Here is a 26,235-nt window from a genome sequence, read left to right on the forward strand (position 1 = left end):
ACTCATATAAGTGGATATTAGCTGTAAAATAAAAGATAACTATGCTATAATCCACAGATCCAGAAACACTAAGTAACAAGGAGGGTTCATGGAGGGATACTCAGATCTCCCTGGGAAGGGGAACTAGAAGAGATTTTGCTTGTAGACTTAAGGTGGGTGGGGATGGGAACATGAAGGATCAGGTTGTGGGGGAAGAAGAATACTGAAAGAGGTTACTAGAAATTGGGGGGCACCTGGGAGTTAGGTAAAAACAGGTGCAAGGGAATCTCCAAGGAATATACAAGGATGACCCCAGTCAAGACTCCTAGCAATAGCAAGTATCTAGCCTGAACTGGCCATCTCCTGTGACCAGATTGGTGCCTAGCCCAATTGTCATCAGAGAGGCTTTGTCTAGTAACTGATGGAAACAGATGCAGACCCACAGCCAAACATTAGGTGGAGTTCAGGGAATCCTGCTGAAAAAAGGGGTAAAGGATTGTAGGATATAAAGGGGTCAAGGACACCATAAGAAAACTCACAAAATCAACTAACCTGGGGTCTTAGGAGACTAAACCAACCACCAGAGAGCCTGCATATGACTGATCTAAGCCCTCTGCATGTATGTTACAATTGAATAGTTTGGTCCTCTTGTGGGACTCCTAACAGAGGGAGCAGAGGCTGTCTCTGACTCTTTTGCTGCATTTTGGGACTCTACTCCTCATACTGGGTCACCCTGTCCAGCCTTAATACACGGGGAAGTGCTTAGTCTTACTACAACTTAATATGCCATGTTTTGTTGATACTCATGGGAGACCTGTGCTTTCCTAAACAGAAATGAAAGGGGAGTGTATCTGGGGAGTGAGAACAGAGGGGGGATGGGGGAGAGGAAATGGGAAGAGGAGGAAGGGAAACTGTGGCCAGGATATATAATAAATAAATAGAGTGTCTAGATACCCTGAAAGCTCTTAATGGATATTATTTATTGTTGGTATTGTTATTATTTCTATGCGTGTTTGTATGTGAATAAAAAATTATTTCTGAGGCAAAGATTATAATTAGGCCCAAGAGGTTTGAAGTCACCACATTTTACATATTTTGGCCTGTATTCACCAACTATCCTGATTACCATCATTTTACATAAGTAGACTTGTACACCAAAAGTCTTAACATGATGGGCAACTACAAACACACACACACACACACACACACACACACACACACACACACATACACACATACACACACACACACACACACACACGAGAGAGAGAGAGAGAGAGAGAGAGAGAGAGAGAGAGAGAGAGAGAATTTTAAATGTACCTGTCTTAGTTGCTTTACTTATTTTTAATTGATTCTTTGTGAATTTCATATCATTCACCCCAATCCTACTCAGCTCCCTGTCCCTCCACGTCTGCCCTCTGCAATCTCCCGCCAAAAAAGAAAGCACAAAACTAAAAATAATAAAAATTAAAATGCAACTTAAAGAACGAAAACTAAAACTCTGGGCATGGAAGCTGTAGTGTGACACAGTAAGTCATCCAGTCTAACCTTTTGCCTGAACATCTTTACTTGCAAATATTCATTTCAATGAGTTGTTGGTCTGGTACGAGTCCTCTGGCCTTTGGTGCACTATCAATACTGGATCCTCACCAGGGTTCCTCTCTGATATCCTGCTGTTGTCCTGTATCATGGAGATCCAGCAGCTTTGGTTCTGCAGGGCTGGCCCTTCACATGCTCCTGCATTTCTTAGATGGGGTTGATGTTGGGATTGGCCAATTCAAAGCCCTGGACCTGGGCCTGGGTTGGAGCTAAGTTGATCAGTCTGTCCACTCTCCTATGCCCGAGCCACCAGGCACAGCTCATTGGCTTTGCTCAGGAGAGAGGTGGGACCATCTCATCCACTGTCACACCTTGGGGCCAGGTCTCCCACACTGCACAGATAAGGGGAGAGGGGGAAGCAAGCTCCCTCCTGTACCCATGCCATTGAAAGGCTAATGAGGGGCAGGACCAGCTTTCTTGATTTCACACCCTCAGAGCTGGTTCACCTACACACCACCATCAAGTGCCAACTCTCCCATGGTACCCAGGCAAGGGGTGGGGCCAGATTTTCTGAATACCACAGCCAGTGAGGGGTAGGGCCAGTTTTGCACAGCCCTCAGACATCAACATGGACCCAAGTGACAGCTCAGACCAAGGGTATCACATGGTCTATGGTGATGGCTTCGGCCACTAATATCAACTCAAACCCCTGCTGTTGTAGGGCCGCAGACTCCAACATGGTGGCAGCACAGGTGGTTCTTCTCCACGGCCTCAGGTGGCTGCGCAGGCTACTCAGACAGTGCTGTTGCTTACCGCTCTCACATCACCAGCTCTGCCTCGCTCATAGTGCATAGACTCTTCTGCTTCTCTTTCTCTATCCTCTCTCTGCCACGTGTTTGCCCATCATATTGGCGCCGATCCTGCATGGCCCCACTGCATGGTTGCAGACAGGGGCTTCTCTGGTGTCTCTCATGCCCAGTCCCTGCCATGTGGCTATGGCTGGGGGCATCTCAGGTGTCTTCTGTCCCACCCACACTCCATGGCTTCAGACCAGGGCCTGTCTGGTGTCTCTCATCGCTGTAGCTGGTGTTCCTGGGGCCCCCAGAGCAGTCCTCTGTGTCTGTACAGTCCATCTTGGCGAGAAAGTCATGGCAGCAGGAACTTGAGGAGCTGGTCACATTGGATCACAATCAGAAGAAAGATGACTAAAACGGATCAGCTTGCTTCCTTCTTTTACTCAAGCCAGGCCCCTGCTCATGGCACAGAGAGTGTCATTTCAGATACGTTTTTCCACCTCATCTGATAGACTCTAGCGGTCTCTCACAAACATTGTCAGAAATTTATTTCCATGGTGGTTCTAAATCTCATCAAGTTGACAATGAGGACTAACTGCTACAGTGTTTATTAACTAAGATATATTTAGTTGGAGCTTTAATGAGTGAGAAGTACGCAGGCACAAATATAAATGCATACGTAATTACTGTTTTCAGCAGTAATCGGTCACTTCATAACTCCAATGGTCCCTACGGTACATTCATATATGTACATGATTTGCATCTTTGTAACTGATTCATTCCAGATATATTTAGTTTTCATTCACTTTCTCCTCATTCATTCAAAACATATTCTGAAACATTTATCTATGCAAAATAACCCATGTGTTATATAAGCTAGCAAAGTGAACAAGAAACAACAAACAATGATCAAATATGGTAGATGATAAATGCACACATAAAGTTACTATGACTCAAACACTCATGCCTGAGGAAAGATAATGGTAAAAGTACCAGAAAATACCAGAAGACAGAGGACTGCTCCTGTCTTTGAGGGAAAAAATGCAGTTTCATGGAGAAAAGGATAGAAAATGTGTTCAGAAACAGAATGCTCCAGGAATGAAAACAGGGGAACATCTAAGATAGGGATGAAAGGTTAGTGGGTGAAAGTCTCCTTCAGGCTGACCATCACACTTGGAGTTCAGTAGAAATGAGTATGTCTTTTAATAAAGACAACGTAGTTCCTAGGGTTCACTAGTCCCATCCACATCCACACATTCGGCGTGTGATTGGGAGTATATCCAGTCAGAAAGGGCCATATTTGAGTTTCACCTTATTTTTATACATAGTGTTTTTCCTGCACATGTGTCTGTGCACCACATCTGTGCCTAGTATCTGTAGAGACCAGAAGTGAGCATGGGGTCCTTGGAACTGGAGTTGCAGACAGCTGTCAGCCATCATGTGGGTGCTGGGAATCAAACCTTGGTCCTCCTCTGGGAAAACAGGCAGTGCTCTTACGTGCCAAGCCCTCTCTCCAGGCCCATGTTTGAGTTCTTCCCACACTGTAGGAAAAGGAGGGAACTTAGGCCTCCCTGGCAATGAGCTGTGATCTGTCCAGTGAAGCAGCCCCCGTGTGTGCGTTGCTTACCAGACTCCCATATTACTGTCACCGTCAGTCTCCATGGAGGCCATGGTTTTAATCTGCGCATGTTTCTTGGGGAAGAGTCCCAAACTCCTAGGAACAAATATTTAGTGTCTCGCAGTGACTGAAAAATCTCAGTGATCTAATGTGGTCTAACAATCCAAGTGGCTCTTAGAGACTTTGTCCACATGAGAACTTGGGTTTGAGGTGAGGTCTAAAAGACGCCTTTTCATAATTATATCACAGACATCAAGTTATTCTGGCAGTCTTCCATTGTGATGGCTCTGGGGGCAAATGTGACATGCTACTTCATGCTAGTGACTTGGTTTGTGTATTTAACAACTGTAATTATTATTTTAGCTATCAAATAGGACTCTTATTTCTCTGAAACAGAGAAAACTAGAAAAAATGAGAGAGAGCAATTATCTCCAACTTGAATCCTAAGATGCTTAAATCATCTCTTGTTTCCTTTGCATTAAATATTTATATTGATTTCTTAATACTGTAAGGGACACTTAACACCTCTATTTATATATAAGTGACTGGAAGAACACTTTTATACTTTCAATTGAAGTAGATTATTAAGGAATAGGCACTTGATATTGTATGAGGAAGTAGTTTGTTACTTTAATGTATTCCATAAATTATAATTGAGCATACTTAAAATACAGTTACTCATTGAAACAGGGAAATCCACCCTGAACTAAGCCTTTACCCTTGTAAATTTAAGCATGTCATGTAACGGAAAGCATTTTCTACAGGACTTTCTTGTCATTTTGGTTTCTAACTCTCTTTAATTTTTTCCTTAAAAGAATTGGCTTTAAATTCCATTCATTTTATGGGTCTTGCTGTCGTCACCTTTTCTGGACCCACATCTTACTTAGGTCTGTTCCTTGCTTTCTCTGATTTGAATATCTCCCACTACATACTTCTTTCAAGCTCCATTCACTCTTACATTCAAAACACTCATAATATCTTGACTGTGCTGCAATCTCAGTTAAAGGCAGGTCTGCTCTTTTAGAACCGAATGATCCATATTTACAGGCATGATCCATTCAGTGTTGACTTCAGTTCTCTTGCTCTTTCATTGGCCAACCCACTCCTTTAAAGCAATGCGTCCCAATTTCAGCCAGTACTTAAGACTTCTCTTTTCTTACATCCCACTGCCATCTTTGTGTCTATTTGTATTGCTGATTTTGTACTTTGGTTGTATGTATTGGCATTTTCTTGTTTTAATGTGTTTTATTAGGGTGTATTAATTATACACAGTAATGGGTTTCACTATGACATTTTAATGCATGTGTATGGTATATTTGATCATATCCAATTCTCTTTACATTATTTTTGTCTCTTTTCACCCTTGATTCCTATTTCCTTCCTTTTCCCAATTAATCCTCCTTGTGCTTTCATGACTGCAAGTTTTGGGGAATGACTCAATGAGTTTCATTGGGGTTGTTGTAATTTTTTAATCCTCTAATTCAAACCTCTTTGATAATATGACTCACACGAGTCTTCAGGATGTCTACTGAATGATTTAGGAGTTCTCTTTAATGAACACTCACTGGGAACCTGATACATGCAAAATATTTATTTCTAGAATTTCTTATTACCAGGTAGTGTAAGAAAGAAAGTGCAACTCAGTTGTACAAAGGCTCACAGGTGGTACACCATAATTTATGGATTTGTAGCATCTCCTAGTCTGTCTCTCTCTCTGTCCCTGTCTCTGTCTCTCTGTCTCTGTCTCTGTCTCTCTTCCTCCCCCCCTCTCTCCCCCACATCAAATAGACTGGGAAAATAATGGGGAGTGGCCACCATGTAACTTTCATGCAGCCTAGCAAGCAAGTTCATCTCTCTATTTTCACTGATCACACCAGGAATTCCCTACATTGACCTTCTGGACCCTGAAGGGAGAAACTCCTGGACCCACTTGCCTGGTCTGGAATTGTATTATGTGTCCTGGCCTTGGTAAATAGAATTTACCCCATTCTTATTTGCAGAGAGGAATGTTTAAGCAAAGCAAGCCACAGCATTTAGAACTTTTTTCCAGAGGTACTGAGGCAGTTATCCCTGGCAATATGTGCTGAAGGGTGGCCTGGTGGCTGACGGGGTTCTGATCCATGTGGAAAGTGCCTTTTCTGGAAATCCAGTTGGGATAAGCTAAGGAGTACAAAATGAAAGCAAGGACTTCCTTAAGCTTCTGAATAGAGTCATGGCGAGAGTTCTGTGAACCTTCAACCTCTCAGGTCAGTCACCTTCAAAGATGACTTGCTGTTTGGAGATGTGCTTATTTTACTTTATTGTGCTTGAGGCTTGAGATTCCATCAGTTGCATTACAGACAGTAGGTGACATTCAAGTGTCTGCATTTTTAGTGTGAAGGGAAATATAATTGCCGGACATTTGAGAAAAGTACCAATTTCTTTTTATGGCTATGTCGCTACGGAGTTCACACTCCCCACAATTCTTTTGTTTATTATTACAGTAATTTCATAATTACCTTCCTTGCTTTGGTTTTTTTCTATATTTTTTGCAATCCACTATACACATGTGATCACACAACTCAAGTTTCTGAAGGATCTGGTCCCAAATATCATTGTCTGATGTGTAAGTCTCCTCATTATCTGGCTCTTTTTACAAAAAAAAAAAAAAAGTTTGTTTTTTGACTTTTCTCTACAAACCTCCTCATGCTCCAGCTAAATTACTTGTCATTAAGAATACATCTGACGCTGGGTGGTGGTGGCACACCTGCCTTTAATCTGCACTCGGGAGGCAGAGCCAGGCGGATTTCTGTGAGTTTAGGTCCAGCCTGCTATACAGAGCAAGATCCAGGACAGACACCAAAACTACACAGAGAAACCCTGTCTCGAAAAAAACCAAAAAAAAAAAAAAAAAAAAAAGAAAGAAAGAAAAGAAAAGCAAAAAAGAAAAGAAAACATCTGACAATGAGGCAATGGCTTTGTGTGTGTTACTCTTCTGCTTAGAATGTCCTTCTCTGTGAAGATGTTTTCATTGTTCATCGTGTAGTCTAAATATGATCCTCAGAGTCTGCTGCCCTTTAACTGGAAAGGGGACATGTATTATGGGTCTTTAACTCCATGTAGGAAATCCCAGGTTGGTGATTAAGAACTCACTAAATTACATTCTTCTGGAAACCTACTGGATTCTGTGTGTATAACTGAGATGTGACTGGTGTGGTAGAATGAACATGACTTTCTAGGATTTAGATGTGGTTGACATGATCAAATGGGCATAAGTGAGCTGCCAGCATCCCACCACACACATTCATACACAGCAATTTTGACCTAATAGCTATCTATGCAATGCATTATAAATACAATTTCAGGTTTGATAACTGCTTGTATAAGCCTCATATTTTATATAATTACCAAGAAAAGAATTTTAGAGTAGAATGAAAAGAACATCACTTAGGTGCATGATTTAAAATAGCAAAACTCTGGGAAATGGGAGGAAAATGTAGAATGTAAGTCTTGTATAATAAAGTATCATTGGCTCTTTAAGTGGCAAAGTATCTTTGAGAATATGCTCTCATTTTTTTTTCAAGTACATTTGGAGCTAATATATGCTCATTCTAAACATTATCTCAGAAAAGTGAGGCACATGTCCTGTAATTATAGCTTTAATGCATTTAAAGTAAGATATGCACTTAAGAAATGATATTTCAAGAATATCTGAACAAATTTTTATGTTTTTATGCTCAATTGTTACCTAAGTTAGAGGCAGTCTTGAATACCATGTCCCTAAAATTCACATTCATCTCTCTCACTCACTCACTCACTAACTCACTCACTCACTCACTCTTTCACTTACAGAACACCACTGCCAGGCATAGTATAGATTGTTAGCACCTAGAAGTTAACAAATCAGACTAAATTGTTCTCTGATCAACTGCATTTGACTTCTGATGGCAGAAAGACGCAAATAAACAAAATCATGTTATGATAAGTATGCCTAAGTCAAAGCAAAGAGTTACAGAGAGGAAGTGGACATTTGAGATAGACAATAACAGCTTGTTTTAAATGTGATATCTGAACAGAGACCTACAGGAGTGAGGGGAGATATCCTGTAGTTATCTTGAATGGAACACAGGCCTGACTAGAGGTGGAATGGGAAGTATAAAGTGTCTGGCCAAAGAATATGTGGTGCAAAAATAAATTTATAGAGAAACAGAAAATCCGTAAGTAGGGCTGGGGCATGCCAGTGGTGGAATGTTCTCTCGGTGTGCCTGCCACCCTGGGTAAAGCAATAGCACTAGAAAACCATTACAGAATTAATGATAATGCACACGACTGACTGAAATTACATCATGGGATTTACAAATTAGTGCCACTAAGAGAAAATGCAAGTCATTTCTGCCTGAGGGATATTTTTGATGTTGTAATTTTTGTAGGTAAAATAGGTAAGTAAGGAGAGTAACTTGAATAATCCAAGAAATCATTAGGATTAGCTTTGGAGGCCAATGAGTTTAGAAAAAGTAGAGATTTGGAATAGCTACAGTGGGAAAGAAAGCTAAATAAAGATGAGCTGGGTTGAGAACACACTGGGTTTTGGATCCTAGGAAATGTGAGTTGGAGGAGGATTGACTTGGTTAGGGCCAGACACAGGGTGGATAGATTTAGATTTGCTCTATATAGAGACTGTATGGGCAAAAGATGGGATTTGAGTGCCAACCATGTGGACTGTGGCCAAATGGATACTATACACTCCTGGAATACTGATTCTAGAAATTCCCCTTTGTCTTGCTAGTATTCCTAACATCTATGCCCTTTGCCCACCTCGCAAGACACTGCCAGGAAGCTGGTCAGGTCATTTTCATTCCAATGCCACAACTTAACAGATTATTCTTCTCCATCTTTTATTTCTTTCAAGTAGAAATATGAGCTGTCATTGCCCCTATAAACTCTTTCTCAGTATATTATTTATATTTAACCCATTTTAAGTAAAATGCCTATAATTTATGACGAACACTGCAGTAAAATTTCATCTCAGGGTAATATTTTATTAATACTCTTTCTTCATAAGCTCTTTGGAAAGGGAAAAAATACTAATTTCCTGCCGTGAGTCTTCAGGATTTTCCAAAGAATGAGTAATACTCATTGCTTTTTCTTTACCTTAGGAGAACATGTTATTTAATTTTCTTTGAATATGTAATTATTGGGGGAGTGGAAAATCTTCCCACTTAATGACTTTCTGGATTGAAAACACACTGTGTCTACATACTATTGCACTGAGGTGTCTCAAATTTATGCTCAAGCTTTTCTTTTCCTCATATTTTACATTTCCATTTCTGGGAAATGTTATTATCACAGAAATCTGATAAGATGAACAAACATACACACACAACACTTATAAAGATGATTTGTCTGCTTCTCTAGATACTTTCCACCTCACTCACAACAATGACAAAAATAGATGATTTTCAAACCTAGGCTCTTTTGGGTCAACGATTTAAAAAATATTTTTTAAAGTAATTTATATTGAGGCTGCCTTCTAAATCTACAAGTGAGCAGGTGTGTTTGTGCAAATTTTACAGTGAATTTGTGTGTGTGTGTGTGTGTGTGTGTGTGTGTGTGTGTGTGTGTTTTACTTTACTGAGAGTTACAGACAACATTTAGCTTAATGAGAAAGGCTTTGTGGTTGAGCACAATTAACTTCCCAACCCAGAAGAACACTTACCTGCAATGAGAATAGAACCCAGTTCTCAACATTCTGTGGATGTCTTCATACATATTCATGGTTTTAGTTTTTTTCTAGATTATAATCATGTTTATATGTCTCTCTATGCTAAATGTAAGTAGTAAAAGAATACTAATTGATGTGGTGGCACATGCCTGTAACCTCTGCATTTGGGAGGTAGAGGATGAAGGATGAGGAGTTAAGATCATTCCTCGATACATAATGAGTTGGCGACACTTAAGACATTGTCCCAAAGAACTCTAACAAGCAAGCAAACAAACTAAAAGAAAGAAGAAGTCAGGGAGGGCCTAGGAAACTGTGATCCAGTCACTAACGATCTCTTTCCAGATCTGTACACTAAGTAGAACTGCACTCAAGTTCTATGACTGGTTTTTAACACAAAACCCAAATGCCCCTTCATATATTGGTATTTGAATAAGAAGAGAAAATACATCATAAAGATGCTAAAATAGAAACCCTGAAAATATACTTCACGGGTGTTCCAAGTTCTTCATGTGCATTGTTATGGATAAAGCAGCAATACCATCAGGTAGGTCCTACTATCCTCATTTAGCAGAAGTGGAATGTGAGGTCAGTGGCTTCGGGCACCAAGTGACATGGATGGACTTATTTCCTTGAGAGGTTTAGTGGGGAAAGTGGAGGAAAATGGCCAATAGAAGTTTGGCTCTCACTTGAATGTGTCTTAGTTTCTCTTCTGTTACTGTGATAAAATTCCCTCACAAGAACAGCAAAGGGGAAAGGTTATTTTCACTTACCGTGGTGGGAAGTCACAAAGGCAGCCTTGTGAGGGAACTAACTAGTCCCGTTGCATCTTTAGCTGAGAAGCAGAGAGAGGCAATGCATGCTGAGCTTCCTCATACAGTCCAGGGTCTCCACCCAGAGAACAGTGACCTCCACCACCCGAGGCAACATTACTCTTCCCACATTAGCCAACATAATGTCCCTGGGCTGCAGAGACAGTTCAGCTGCTAAGAGCACTTGCTGCTCATCCAGAGGACCTCAGTTTGATTCCCAGCACCCATGTTTGAAGGCTCACAACTGCTTGTAACTCCAGTTCCAGGATATCCAATGCCTTCTTCTGACCTCCACAGGCACCCACACACATGTGGTACTCCCCCCCGCCATACACACACACACACAGAGGAAGAGAGAGACAGAGAGACAGAGACAGAGACAGACACAGACACACAGAGAGAAAGTGAGTGAGAAATAAAGTCACAGTAAAAATGAAAGGGAAAAAAAGGACTAATCCTTGACCATCATGCCCAGAAGTCTCTCTCATATGATTCTAGAGCCTGTCAAGTTGACAGCACTATCCATCACAGACTTTTAACAAATACAGGCAGTGACAAGTGCTGCTTGTCTGCCAATTCTATTTTATTAACCTTCTTGAGTTTTTTGTTTAATTTGTTTATGAAAATAGGGTTATAATGCTCAGCATATAGACTGTAGTCTTGCAAAGAATAATGCAAGAATACAATACGACCTGTGTAAAAGTAATGTCATTCTACTGATATCAAGTATTAGAAATAAATAATGTTCAATTGAACATTCAGGGTTCAGCAGTGCAGTTACAAAGGATGCCCATAGGATTAGTAGGCAGCAAATTATGCAAAACTTTATATAAATTACAGAGAACTGTTTTATTGAATCATCTTGCTTTCTTTTTTTAAGTTTGGTATTGCAATTGTTGTGATAACATCCTTAATTATGTTATCTTTGTTTGTTTTAAAATGGGGTCTTTCTACAGTCCTGGCCAGGATGGCCTAGAACTCGGAGAGGTCCTCCTGCCTCTGCCTCTTGAGTGCTAGATTAAAGGTGTGAGCCACCAGTCTGGCACATTATAGAATCTTAAGTGTGTAACCACCTGAAAGTCAAAGATTCAAATGAAATTCTGTTACTGATATAAGAACAAATACTTGTTTTCAACTTTTGGGAAAACTGTTGATAAATCTCAAAGGGTTTCCGGTTGAATTAGACAGACTTGAGAAGACCAGCAACCAAGCCTCCCAGGCATGATTTAGAATGAAGCTTCACTGTCTTCGGAACCTATAGGCTACTTCCCTGAGAAGGGAAACAAACAAAAACGAAACCACAGATGGACTGAATTGTAAAACTGTGTTAAAGTGGCGCTGGGTTCCTTCAGAGTGGAGGAAATGTGTAAGGTTCAAGGTTGTTCTGAAAACCAGAGTGGCTGTGACAGAGCTATTCGTATTAACAAGCAGCAACGGTTACTTTAAATCTTTCAGGACAAGTACCTTCCATGTGTTGTTATTTCAGGCACCTCTTCTTTCCCCTGGATTTTAGAGATTACATCATAGAGAGAGTGAGAAATATGAAACGAACCCCGAGGCAGGAAAGAAAGCACGCGTGTCACTCATTTCTCATAGCAACTCGTGGACTATTACCTATTAGCTAAGATTATTACAGGTGGCAATCAATTATTTCAGTGGGTCTCTTGGCTGATCCCAGTTTCTCAACTCACATTAAAAAAACATCACAGAGGCTAGCGGGCTGTGTGTAGGTGTAAGGGATACAGTGCTGTGAGTCACACCTTCACAAGACAAAAAAGCCAATAATGATTACAGCGACGAATTGACTTTTTAAACATTGGCATTCCAGAAGCCATGAATGTGGGCACAGCCAGAGGGGAGAGACTAAAAGTACTGGAGACACTTAGTGTTCCCACTAATTCAGGGAACAGTCTGCTCCTAGGTGAGGAGAATTCGAGGGGGGATTTGGAGGTCAGGTATCTTCTGGAGTGACACATAAGAGACTCAGTGGAAGGCTGTGGCCTCCAACTCCAATCTCCCATCTCTGTTGCTGGACTGGCCTCGTGGAAACACAGCACAAAGACACCAAGGACCGAGAAACTCAGCCTGCAAGAGGCCTCTGGCCCTCCACGATGCCAAGGCGCAGTCAGTCACGGATCCAAGAGACTTAGAAGACGTCACACGTGACGCCCTGGGCCCTTCACCCTTCCTGCAACCTGGGCTCTGCAGGCGCTGCGGGGCGTTGCGGACTAAGGAGGCTTGACTGCCACGGGCGGAAGGACCAGAGAGGGCGGAACTTAGGAAAGGGAGGGGACCGCCACCAGAACCGCGGAGGTCACTGTGGCAGCTCCGAGCTGACCCAGGGAAAGCGATGTTGTGCAATAAATCCGCGGGAGGAGTGGGTGGGAGAGGGCTGAGTGGCCCGGAGTCCGCAGGACCGCGGCAGGAGGATAGCTCTAGTTGTATTCAGACTCCTGCACCCGGCATAGCGGCCGAGAGAGAGGAAGAGAGCGCGCGCAGCAGAGGCTGCTGTGTGTGCGCGCGTGAGTGTGCGTGTGTGTGCGTGTCTACAGGTAGCAGCGGCAGCGGCGGGGACGCGAGCAGGGGACCCATCTGCAGCTACCTCCCCGCCGAGGATTTTCTACGGCGATTGCTCTTTTGGCTGACGATCCGTGGTCCCCAGGAGATTCCAGTCCTCTCCATTTCTACTCTCCTTTAAGAGTCTCTAATTTCAAGTGTGTTTGGGGGTAATTTTATTTATTTTTTCCTCCTTCCTCCAAAGCTGCACAGGAATTCTGCATATTGAAGCAGGTGCCTCCTGGCACGAAATCCTTGGATACATTTGCTCTTCCAAGTTTTGCTGCTCCGGTCCCTTCCCTCCTCCAGAAGCTTCTGGGGTGCTTTTCTTTTGGATTTACGTGCAGAAAACGTATATATGTTTATATACCGGTCGGATAGCTTATAAATACATATACTCGCGCCCCATAGCCTGGTTTTCATCTCTTCCCGACACATCGATATGTTCCGGAGCTGATGGACACCGAGAACATTATTCACATTCTTTTGATCCTGGTTTTGAACAAGGGGAGGGAGAGTGAAGAACTGTTTAACATTCGGCCATCATTAGGCTGCAAGCTAGGCACCACGAAGTATTTCTGGTTGCAGAGCAGGTACAGCCGGGGCTTAGAGAGAAGGTAAGGGGGCCTCCTGCGTCCACCAGGCCTGGCATTTGTCTCAGTCTCCCGGACCGCTGATAACTTCCTGCTCAGGCTTCTCCCTGCCCTCACCCTTTCCACCAACCCTACCCTGTCCCTGCTCTCCGCTTCGCTCCTCCTTTTCCCAATTCCCCCGGGCCCAGGAGGAGGGCTGGGCGCTGGGGAGGGTGACTGTATTGGAGGTGTGATCGGCGGTTACAGTTTAAATGTGTCTTTTATTCCCTCACTTGATCGAGTTTTCCAGTCCCCTCTTGGTCTTTTAGAGGTCTTAAATGCATTTTGCCCTTTAAACAACAACAACAACAAAATGCCACGTCGATCACTGTTTTAAACATGTCTTGGTGCCAACTCTTCACTACTACCCTCTGATGAAAACAAAAACAATAAAAAAAATAATGAACTTTAATGAACTGGGTGGTTTCTTCAATCCTGGGGTTCAAGGAATCTCCAAAATGCAGATAAACGGCAAAGGAGGACAGTGGGCTTCAGCTCCTGCATAAAGCCAAAGCCAGCTGTGTCACAGGGAGGGCAAATCCCCAGAGTTGAGAGAGAGGGAGCTAAGTCTAGGATAAGAAGACCTACCAGACAAGTCCTTAAAACCCACCTTTTACACCACGTCCAGTCCCTGATTAACTCCTGCTCTGGGGACGCGTTAACCGAACCGACCTTTTGATGGAGAAGTGGGCTCTTCTCTCTGTTCCTGGTCTTCAGCCAGCCTCCTTCCTCCCCCTCTGCCTGTCTGGCCCTGGCACTTTGCAAATCGCCGGTTTTGCGCACCCTCGCGGTGGGCGTTCTCCACTTTGCATCCTGCCCCCGGTCCTTCCTCCACCGCGGTGGCCGAGCACATGCATCTTTATCTGGGGCTCGCTCACGCACGCCCTCGCCCGCACCCCGCGACTCCCCACCTGCCCCGGCTCGCCCTGGCAGCTCGCCCCCGCCTCCCCTCGCATCCCTGACCCTGGCATCCCTTCATCCCGGCCTGCTCGGGTCCGGAGTGCCGGGACGCGGCTGTGGCGGCGGTGCCGAGCTGGTGTGGGAAGCCAAGGCAGGAAAGGCGAACCCAAGTGGGTGGTGAGAGGCCAGCCGATACCGTGGGAGCCAGGGAAGCCGGAGAGGAGCGAGACAGCGAGTGTGCGCTGCGCGCTGCCCGGGCCGGGGCGGACGCGTGCGGTGGCTCCGAGTCCTCGGAGAGGCGCCCCAGCCCCTGCAGTGAGCCTGTCAGGCTGCGCCCTGGGACCCGGACACCCAGAGCCCGGAGGTCTGCGGAGAGGTACCAGAGAAAGAAAGCACCGATTCGGAGAGTCCGCCGAGGGGAGACGCGGAGGCTGAGCGAATGGAGGAACAATGCCGCCTCCAGAAGCAAAGCCTTTCTTGAACCTTCGCTGGAGTGTGGAGTCTGCTTTTTGCTCTGCTCTGCCTGGGCCTTGAGGCTACTTCTGGGCTTGGTTCCGCCTCTTAGTTTGACAGGAATTAGAAAGTTGTTCTTCTCTGCAACGTTTCCTGCGAAGTGGCTTTCAGATCTGCGTGCTGGTTCAAGTCAAGATGTCACTTTCTAGATCCCCCGCGAGGAGCAACTAATAGATTATGCATTGTTGGGCAATAAACTCTCCCGGGAAGAGAGGGGTAGTACACCCAAACGTTTAAACGGGTCTCCACTGACTCCTACCTGCCTCCGCACAATGCCTTGTGAGTAGAAATAACAATAATAAAAACCCATCTGCGGTTAATTTAAAATTATTTAGAATGAGGTTTTTTGAAACAAGGAATAATTTATTACAGAGGAGGCTGTTAGTCTGTTACAGAATTGAGGGAAATAAGTCCCATATTTGAGTCGTTTGTGATTATTCTAATGAACTCTGGCCTGTACCACTGTTTTCTTTCTTTTTTTCATTTCTAGGACCATCGTGGTACGTAGGGCTAGGGATATGCGAATTTAGATAGTTAATGTTCTCTTTTACTGTGTATTTTTGTAGAGCGTTGACATCCCAATTTCCCTATTTTTATACTAAAACTACCGTATTTTGTTTAAGTAACTGGAAGTTTCATGCTATATTTGAAATTACAGTGTTTTGATACATTTCTCAAAATTAATTATACTTGAGTTTTAATAGGATCATAGATTTAAAAAATGGCACTAGAGAAGGTGTGTGTCATAGATTTGACAAAAATCTATGAAATGTCTCAGCGTTCCTAGCTATTACAACCTATAAGAGTGCCAGGTTTTCTTTTGAAATGAGTTGAGCAGCCAAGACCATGTGTGTATTTAGAATATCTAATGCAAAATGCAAAACCCATTAAGTTTACTGTGCCCTTGGCAGAGAATGAATCTAAGTCTCCTCACACTGCCTAGTGATGGAGTGATTCACAGAGAATGTGGAAGTTAATCATTGCTCAGGCCTTCTGATGACACGGTGTGATTAAAAGAAGTAACTGTTTTCTATAAGCCTGCTATTCTACAGTTAGTCTCTACAATCCCCCCAGCAAACACAGGACAGGTGGTGGTCCTCCAGGAGCAAGCTACACCAGAGAGCCTGGGGTGTGGGGTAAGAAGAGCCTCTTTGGGGGCCTCCTTCTCCTACCCTACCCCCTGTACTATTGTCTGTCAGTTTTTATTTTTTATGTGGTTTTATTTTGTGAAAATTTCCATTTTTATTTAGTGATAACATATTTCCATAGAAAAATGCTTGGGTTGTTTGGAGCAGGGCCACACACAGGAGGTAGACCCACAGTCTCCAGTGCTTGTTTCTGGTGGGGGAAGGGTGCCTTGAAGTCCAGCTGAGTCTGTTCAGGGTGAGATGGCTCCAGTGAGGGACTCTGAAGTCTCTTCTAACCCTAGTTTCTCAGATTTTATTCCACTTTTAGCGTTTTCACCCAGTTATTCAGCAGTAACCCCTGCCTCTTGCTTCAAATTCCCTTAATTTATCATTTTACCTTTTTAAAAATCAAATGAAAACTTAGGATTGATCATTCAGTAGCTAGAACTAGAGAATGCAGGTACAAATTGAAGTTCTGCTATTTATTTTTTTTAATCTAAGGTTGATGTCATTGACATTTTGTAGGACAATGGTCACATAGATTTAGGTATAACTGACTTAAATATCTCTGGTTTCCATGTGTTGAAACAGTTTTTAGCATTTTTGTTTTAGCAAAGCTTATTCATAGATATCTTTAGCAGGTCCCACTTCTAAGGTAGTTTTTGTAAGCAAAGCACAATTGACATTAAGAGTAACACCAGAAATGTCAACAGACCAACAGGATAGAGTCGTATGCTCTTTGCCATGTGTTGTCTTTCTTATGTGAAGCTTTATAACAATTTCCTTCCTATTTATGATCATAAATATCATATTATAAATTAGATTATGTTCTCATAGTTATATTTCAACTATTTACAAGTAGAGTCACCCATATCCAAAGCACCAGACTTAATCTTTCTAAACTATAGACTGGTATTGAAGATATCTTGGCATTGCCCAGTGGTTCCAGTGGCTTACCTGCCAGAGTCCACAGTTTTTGGAGAATCAACTCTTCACAAACTTTACATGAAAACTTCCTTTGTCTTGTCTTCTCCAAGATCTACCCTTTGGTCCATTCACATGACTCTTATTAGTTACCCAATAGTACTTAACCCTTTCAGGTTTTGTGCTTTGCTTATCTTAACTCATCTTTATAGATCCAGCTCCCACACCCACTGTCCCATAGTTTAACTCTCCATGGCTGTCTTTCTTTTCACGCCTTTCCTTCCTTTATCCTCCCTCTGACATGCTATTGATCCGATGGGCACCTTTTTTTTTTTTTTTAACATTCTGATGTTCAGTGTTTTTATTGTATGGTGGATTGCTGAGGTCAGATCAGAAATCACACCAGATTTATCATTTCATTTTGAAATCTTATCCCCATGTCAGAACATAAAGTAGACCACACATTAATAGTATGTATTCTTCACAACTGTGTTTCACTCTGAAGTAATTAATAACCTAGCAGTGGATTAGGAAAGGAGGGTTTATTCAATATCATATTGTAAGAAGTCAAAGAAAGATGACTGCTAAGCATTTGCTCAAGGAATTGAGTTTCTCCTATCGTCTATGTGCTTGGCTGTCATGGTCACAGGCTTGCTTCTATGCCACCAAACTCATGTGTGCTCTCTGGGCCCCCCAAAGGAGAGGTTGACAAAGATCATAGAACACTTTGTCTCAGAACTCCCCAACATTGGCACTGCTGCTATTTGGGACTGACTAATTTTTTCTTTGTTGTGTGAAAGATTTTGCACACTGAGGATGTTTAGCAATATGCATGGCCTTTACTCTACTCACCTGTCCTGTAACCAAAGAAGTTTCTGCAGACATTGCCAAGCATCCATGTGTGAGAAAAATGACTGAGTGATAAGCACTGCTCTAGAGTGGGAATGAAGAATTTACTTCCTGCTCTCTCTTTAGTAGTGGGGGTCTGTTCTGGGATAACAAATGGGCCTTTATGAGACTGTTGTAAAGAAGGAAGATGGAGAGCAGAGCAGAGAAGGAGCAAAAGGACCACACGTGTCTGCTCTTTGGCCAACACGTCTCTTCTGTAGTGTGATCTTCCTCTCACTGGTTTCCATTTTCATATTACCTCAGACCCATGTCCTGTGGCAGTTCCTAGGTAACTGATGCTGCTATACACATACTTTGGTGTTTGATATTTGATATTCTGAACAACATCAGAATTTTTGAGGAGAGAATTGACTGAAAACTAGGACTGCTTGTTACAGTCATAGAATAAGCATATATGTAAATTTAATCTAAATATATTTCAGAAAGATGAAAAAGACAAGTGCATATTGTTCAGACATGATAAGTGTTGATGAATTAACTGTGATAATAGTGAGACAGCAAGTGGGCTGAATGGAGGCAGCTTTGTCTTCTTAACACTTTCCTCAGACATTGCCACATTTCCTAGTCTTTCAAGGAAAGCAATAAAGTTTACTGTTCATGCTGACAAACCAGGAAGTAGTCAACTATGTGAAAAAGATCAAAAGAGATTAAAAATGCACATCTTCAGTTAAATATTCCTTGAAGACACTCAGTCTTGCCCACTCGCAGGTGGAAGGATGGGCCGCTCCTTTCTGTGGGAGTGACAGAATCATCTTCAAATCAGAGCAATGTTAGCTGGGAGTAAGGAGACAAAAACCATGAGACAGGCCAACTAACTGGGATTTCCACTACTTGCTTTCTCAAATCTTTCATGAAACAGAATGCCTATATTAAAATCAAATTCACAAAATGTCATCAAATGATCTTTGGATCCACGGCCATGAGTTAACTTCATGTCAGACTGCAAGCTTCTGAAGGAAAATGAATGCATTGGTGGTATTATAGAGGGAGCTATTTTTGTTTGTTTCTTTTTCTTGTTGATGTGTTTTTGTTTTTATTAATACAACTTGAAGATGTATACATGTATTCTGGATGGAGAATGGTAAACACTAAATTATGGTACATTGCACATATAGATTCCTCCCTAGAATAAGTACATCAGGCTGTTGAGCAAAGCATGGCTTCCTTTCCCAAAAGGTCACATGTTCTCATCTGTGTTTCTTACCAACTTATTTTAGAAACCATCTGAAAAATGACTAATTCTTTGGCCAGTTACTCTCTTAAGGAATGACTTGATTTTGGCCATATACAAGTGAAAAATTCTCGATTTTGTGATGTTTATGTGATGTTATGATTATTGGACTTAATAATTTCAAAGTTATTGACTATGTTCAAAACTGGTGTGGGAAATTTTTTATGTAGCCACATACTTCTGATAATTTTAGGAAATAATTTTCCTAAAGCACATGATATTTTGACAATTCAAGGAGATGTACAATATTGTGTTCACACTCACTCCATTATGCTCTTGCATCCCTTTCCATATTCACTTATTTCCAAATAGTGCCCCTTTATTTCTATGCCTTGTTTCTATCAAGTGGATTCTATTGGGGCTGTTTGTATAAACATAGGTGTCTCACCAGTGATTATACCTTTGGAGAAATTATCTCCCCCTCTTCTGGTAAATATTAAAGAGGACAGGTCTACTTCGAGAACAAGTGTCCATGGGTGTCTTGCAAACAGTGTCTTTCCTCTTAAAACATGAGAAATATTATTTTTACTTCTGACCTGTTTTTAAGAAAATTCATAGACAGTTTTGTGCTTTATTGGAATAGATGTTTGTAACCACCTCACTTTACTCTGTTTTATTATTAAAAAAATGAAATTTTAAGCTTCAACTTAGTTTCAAGATTTTAATGTTTGGAGCAATTTTTATTTGTGGGAAAGGAAGAAGAATATAGTAATTGTAGTATATAGATGTGAGTATTACCACATCTCACTCAGTAATTTTTTTGAGGCTATATGCATAACTGCTAAGTTTCTGACATAAGCAGTAAGATATGGAAAGAGATACCAATGGTGCTTGGGTTATTTTAAGAGGAATATATGTTTTAGTTTGCAGGCAGATGGGAAACTAAGATGGAATATGTGAAAATACAAATAAATAAAGTAGGATTATACTTTGCTTTATAATACACACACACACACACACACACACACACACACACACACACACACACACCTTTTAAAATTTTGTCTTCTAGACTTAGAACATCAGAAGCCTCATTCTTACCCAGCAATTTTCACCAAATTCACAATGTGAGAACCATAAATGAGAAAAGGCTGGGGGTGGTATATCTCTCTTAGTTCCAAAGTAGAGTTTGTTGGCTGTCTCCTTAGTTTACCTTCAGTGTGTTACAATATTTTTCAGAGCATACCATAATTCTGGTGCAAATGTTCTGTTTCTGGGCTCCATGCCTAGATCTGTTTCCACCAAAGCCATCACCTCTGAACTGATGAACTGAGCCGCCCTGCCTCCAAGGGAACTGGTTATGAATCAAATGTAAGATGATAATTAGTCACTCCATCTGTGTTTCGGATTGGGAACAGATGCTTTCCCCTTTGCTTTAATGGAAAGTGTGTTTGAAAGTAGCAGCATTGTAAAATAGAGTTTTAAACAAATCCACATGTTAGTGGACACTCTTGTAAACTGCAGGTTGGGGGGCTGGAGTATGTTTTCTAAACATCTACCTGCCTTGTTCTCATCTCAACTTGTGTGGAACCTTCCATGTCAACAAACCCACAGTAAGATAGCTATGCTTAGTGGCATGAACCTAAAGCTACTGCAGTTTCTCCTAGGTAATACAGTGTTTAATGCTACTTAATAGACCAAATTTCACTAAAACTGAAGAGTTGATTATAGTATATGTTATTTGCTGTATACTGAAGAGAGGAGGAATTACCCAATTTAATAATTCTATAATGCTTTTTACCCACTTAAAGTTTTAAAGTTGTATTTCTCTAAAGAGAAATTTAATCTCCAGTAGGTAGAAACTTGTATAGAAATCTTGTATATGTAAAAGGTATACTATTTTTTAAACTGTTAGACTGTGGATTCAGAAATCTTTATTCTATTTGGAATCTCATTCTTTGAAGTCATTTTTGACTCAGAGTAACCATTTTCATATTTTCTCGTCCAGCAAAGTCTATGTTTGTAATGCACTATTTCTGAAGAAGGCTTTCCAATTTTCCCAGGATTTTGTTCCAATCATTTAATACATTTGAAAAGACCTGATGTTGATGATTTTATTTTAGTTTAGTTTAGTTTAGTTTTTCAAGACAGGGTTTTGTGTAATGTTGGCGCTTTTCCTGAAACTCACTCTGTAGCCCAGGCTGGCCTCGAACTCATAGAGATCCACCTGCCTCTGCCTCCCGAGTACTGGGATTAAAGGTGTGTGCCACCACCGCTCGGCTGATTTGTTGGTTTTATAAAAGTGTGAGAGTGAGTGATTTTCAGAAGCTAACCAGGACTCATACCTTGGCTGGACTGATTTAAAATGTTGGGGTTGGTGGCTGTCTGGTTCTCTGAAAAGGGATGCCCACAGTTTTCATGTGTGTAATCTAGAGCAGCGAGAGTTCCTCTGCTACCTGGACAGAAATAACTTAAGTGACACACCCTGGTTTCTAACACACTGAAGGGCTTAAGGGAGTGTGTCAGCCAATGAAGGGGAGAAACTTTACTGCTACACATAACTTCATTCTAAAAACATGGCAGTGCAATCCTGATAATTAAACATGTTATTTTATTAATCTCCAAATATTTGGTTGAGAGATTATGACAAACCTCATAGGAAGTATGATTAGAATGTAACTCTATCCCTTATTATCATACTCAGTCCTCATTGTGTGATATAGAAAACAGAGCAAGTTTTCCAATAGCATGATAAAAGAAAAGCAAATAAATAAAAAACTAGTCCCAGAAGCAGGAGAGCCACATGCGAGGGCCTTACTCTGATAACTGTTACACAATATTTTCTTAGTATGTCTGGGCCTTAATAACAATGTTTAAATGTGCATTTGTGTGAGAGTAGGTGCATGTAGATGCCAAGAACCCAGAAACAGACCCATGAGAGCCAGAACAAGCAGAAGTGGAGAGGGTCATTGGATACCTGTAGTACAGAGGCCAAAGAGAATGCTGGGTATGGGAAGGTAGACGTGGGGTAGGGGGCAGGGCGGTAGGGACAGAGAGAAGGGAAACAGATAACCCAAATCAAGTATGTAGGAAAACACCAACCTCAAGCAACCCTCTGCTACTTTGCAGACTAAAATATAAACAAACAAACAAACAAATAAATAATAGAACTAATTAAAATAAATACTTTTTCTGGCTCTAAAAGTCTTTTCTTTGGGAGAGTAAGATAAGTAGACAAAGCATGTTCATAATGATAATGTACTCTACATTTAAAGCTTGCGTCTTATAGTAGAGGGGTGTTACTTTAATTGATAATGTACTACGTAAGTTTAGTGATTATTGCCTATTGCACCTTTGAAAATTTACAAGTCTTTTTAGGTTTACATATACACATTATTTACTTTCTCTCTGTTCTTTTTACCTGTACTGGGGATTGAACCCTGGGCCTTGTGCCTGCTAGGCAAGTGCACTGTCACTGAGCTACAGCCCCAGCATGTTTTTGTTCTTGACAACAACTCTAAACTATGCAGAAGGTTCAACAGAACAGAGTTAAAATTTAGATGCACTTCTCCTCAGACATGCCAAATTAGAAAGATCACTGAATAATCCAAAGCCAAATCTAGGATGCAAAGGTGGGCAGAGGCATGAAGAAAATGCATTTTCCATCAAGAACAAAAGAAAGTTACAAAGGAATTAACTATCACTATATATAAATGTTCTGCTTTAAAAGGGAGTAATCAGTAAAAGAGAGCAAGAGAAAATTGGCAGGTAAAAATGAAATTTCCCTTTTTAAAATTGTATCATTACTCAACCACATAGTGATGATTTTTTTAAAAGTGAATAAAAGGGAGAGGAGTCTTTGGTTGGATCAGTCAGGTGCTCCTATTTGTGGATCTATCTTGACAGCTCTTACTGTGCAGTCCTGCAGACAGCCATATTTCTTCTCTGTGTTGTGTTTGAAAATTGCCACTGCTCTTAAGTGGCCCAAAAGCTGGGCACTTGCTTTCTGATGAGTAACAAGCTCTCCAGACGGGTGCCACTCTCTTTCTTCCGTGGCTTCCGTCACAACAGAGGAAGCATGAGCTGTTATTTGTCCTGCCGAAAAGTGAGTTCATTTAAACAACACGAAGAAAATTCCTTTCCTTTTCCACTTGGACTAGGTATTTCTAAAGCACCCTTTAGTACAATCAAAGTACTGGAAAGCATAAGGAACACATATAATATGGCTGAAAATAAGGTTTTCTTGAATTATTAATTATATTCTCTTAATTCTCTACTTGGGTCACTCTGTCCACATTGAAGACACTAAGATGGAGACTATCATTTAATAGTTTATCGTCTCAGACACTAAATAGGGTCCTAAGATTATATTCATACTGCAAATCATTTTTTTTAATGACTAAGGAGACAAATCACAATTTTGGCCTCAGGGAGTCTGTAAATCATTGTAACAATGAATAATTACTTCCTAAAATTTTTAATAAATTTCCAGTGGTCTTTCTAGCTTAAAGGGCCATTTTTAAGGGAACTTTCTTAATTTATATGTTGCAAAATTGAAGACCAGAGGGGGGAAAACACTTGGTTAGTTTGCATAACAGTGGAGTTGGACTTAAAGATATTGATCTGTGTATAATTATTTCATGCAGTAATTTTGAAGGCAAGAGGCCTATACCAGAACCCAATATTTTACATTTTAACTTCTATAATGCATACAATTAGTTGTGTAGGCAATATTTTTCAGAACTAATAAAGAGGAGAGTTATACTTTTAGGAAAGTCTAGGAAAGATTTTACTTAAAGAAGACAGGGAAATACATAAATAGTGAAAAGGGAAAAAGTACTTCTCAGAAAAGTATACACTGAAATGTACAGCATATACAATTGACTGTTATGTATTTTTAAAGGTGAAGACATAAACACACACTGAAAAACATTGTTATAGATCTGAAAGGAAGATTTTTTTGATAAGAAATCTCTTTTTATATTTAGTATTTTGGCTTAGCACCTCTGCAGATTAGAAAGAGCCATCATGTGTTTATTCTGAGTAAACTGTCCTTGGAAAAACAGGTTCATATTTCATCAGAAATTCATTTCCAGTAGAAAGCATATTAGGCTATTAAAATGGATAATATAACTTTTTGAAAATGTCTATATAACTTAACAAATATTGAGATGAAGTAATTTCACTGTGATCCATTGAGGTGTCATAGGTAACTTCAGGTGGTTACTTAGAAACCTGGGAAGAAGGGACCTCAGAAGAGATATTGCTTCCATCCCATTAGTATGTTGGTATGTGTGTGGAAGCATTTTTTTGGTCATTAATGTAGGTGGTACCCTACCTAGGCAGGTGGACCTGAGCAGTGTGAAAAAAGTAGCCAGACAGGAACCTGGAAAACAAGGCAGTGAGCAGCCTTCCTCCACAGTGTCGCTTTTGTTCCTGCTTCCAGGGACCTGCTTTGAGTTCCGACCTTGGCTTCCTTGATAGTAGACAATAATCTGTAAGCCAAATAAACCCTGCCTTCCCTGAGCCAGCTGGTGTCAGTGTTTTCTCACAGCGACAGGAAAGCAAACTAACACACACAGCAGTTCCTTATGTCATAATCTTGACCGGATTTACCTGTCATTTACTCTGCCCTCTCAGCAATTATGAGAGAAATCCTGCCTCCAAATGTATGTCTCTTTTTGTGTAATCCCCTGCAACACCATCATCCTTCAATTAATCCTCTCATGTCTTCTGATTGCAAGACATTCATAGACAAAATGGCTCTATTTATTTAAAAGAGAGAGAGAGAGAGGCTTTGGTTGGTGAGAATCTGCTTTTTAATGTCCAATGATGATATCCGCCATTTCTTAAGCCTTTTTTTAAGGTCTTTGAGGTGCAATGTCAAGTGAGACATGCACTTCCGTTTCTACTACATTGTACACAAAATCAGCATGTTCCTCTTGACTCTATGTGAATCCACTCTGTGAAGACAGCAGCGCATTCTGGGAGTAGGGAGCTGGAATGGCCAGTACCTGGGCAATAGGAAAGGAGTCAGGCAGAAGATTGAGCTCCATAAACACGGCCATGACTGGTCACGAACAATTGTATTATGACACTACCAGTCAGAGATACTCTGGGAAAAGTCCAAGTATTCGTTTCTAAATGTTGTTGCCTGGTCTAGTATTCTCTAAAACTCCTAAGAGCCGTGGGGCATCATAGAGCAATGTCATTTGTGGGCATGTTATCTGCCACACACACCTGAGAAAGACAAAATAATGAGGTGGTGATACTGAGAATAAGGGACACACTCCCTGGAAATGTAGGGGAGGGAGAGGGAGGCAGATGGAGAGAGGACGAAAGAGACAATCTTTAAGATAATGACATATCCCTTCTTTCTCCTGCTGCTTCAAAGCGTCCAAACAGTAACATGCATGTATCTTCGTAAAAATAAATCTGTCCAGCTATTTACCTGATTTAATTGAGAGTTCCAGGTGAATACTCACAGAGAAAAAAAAGCAACAAGCACTTAGGAAAGTTATTCATATTTTCATAGATGAGAAAGGAGTACGACGCTAGAACATGAACTCGTCACAAGGAAATAAATCCCTATCTAGTCTTTGGCTTATGCTTATGCTTATGCTTATGGCATATCCTCATGAATGTTATTTCTTTCTCCTGTTTCCTTGTTTCCCAATCCCTGTAGTTGGTGAAGGATCTCTGACATACGGCATACATAAAACCAGGTCCCTAATTCAAAATACTTCACTGTATTCTTCGGCTATTGGGAAAGCTAAGCGCAAGCGTCAGCATGTGGCACTACAATACAAAGATTTTTGCATGAACATTGCCCTTCCTTGGTTATAGATAATTTAAGAAGCATAGAATAGGCAGAGGTTTGATGAGGAAGGCCAGGGAGGTCAGTTTCAACATTTCCAGGGATATCAAGCCTGGGTTCAAGCCCTGTGGTTTCTTGGAGAATGCTTCACAGACCTAGATAGGGTCCAAAGCAGAGTCTCAGGAGAGGCCTGGCGATTGAGGAATTGGGGCATGAGAAATAAGGCTGAAGAAATGAGCAAGGCTA

General features: G+C 41.2%; 1 protein-coding gene across 9 annotated transcripts in view; it reads left to right on the forward strand.

Annotated features, from left to right (window-relative positions):
* The first annotated feature begins 12,964 nt into the window (after positions 1-12,964).
* The window catches only part of Nlgn1 (neuroligin 1), an 891,533-nt gene continuing 878,262 nt past the window's right edge, over positions 12,965-26,235 (forward strand). For 3 of the 9 annotated variants that reach the window (XM_076573977.1, XM_076573979.1, XM_076573978.1), the window contains exon 1: positions 15,166-15,320. The gene's annotated coding sequence lies outside the window, so the exon portion shown is untranslated. Of the gene's footprint in view, positions 13,614-15,165; positions 15,321-26,235 lie in introns of those variants that run through there. The other 6 variants (XM_076573976.1, XM_076573980.1, XM_076573974.1 and 3 more) reach the window with 4 other exon arrangements.

Source organism: Peromyscus maniculatus, chromosome 6 (assembly GCF_049852395.1).
Source record: "Peromyscus maniculatus bairdii isolate BWxNUB_F1_BW_parent chromosome 6, HU_Pman_BW_mat_3.1, whole genome shotgun sequence".
Classification (NCBI taxonomy): domain Eukaryota; kingdom Metazoa; phylum Chordata; class Mammalia; order Rodentia; family Cricetidae; genus Peromyscus; species Peromyscus maniculatus.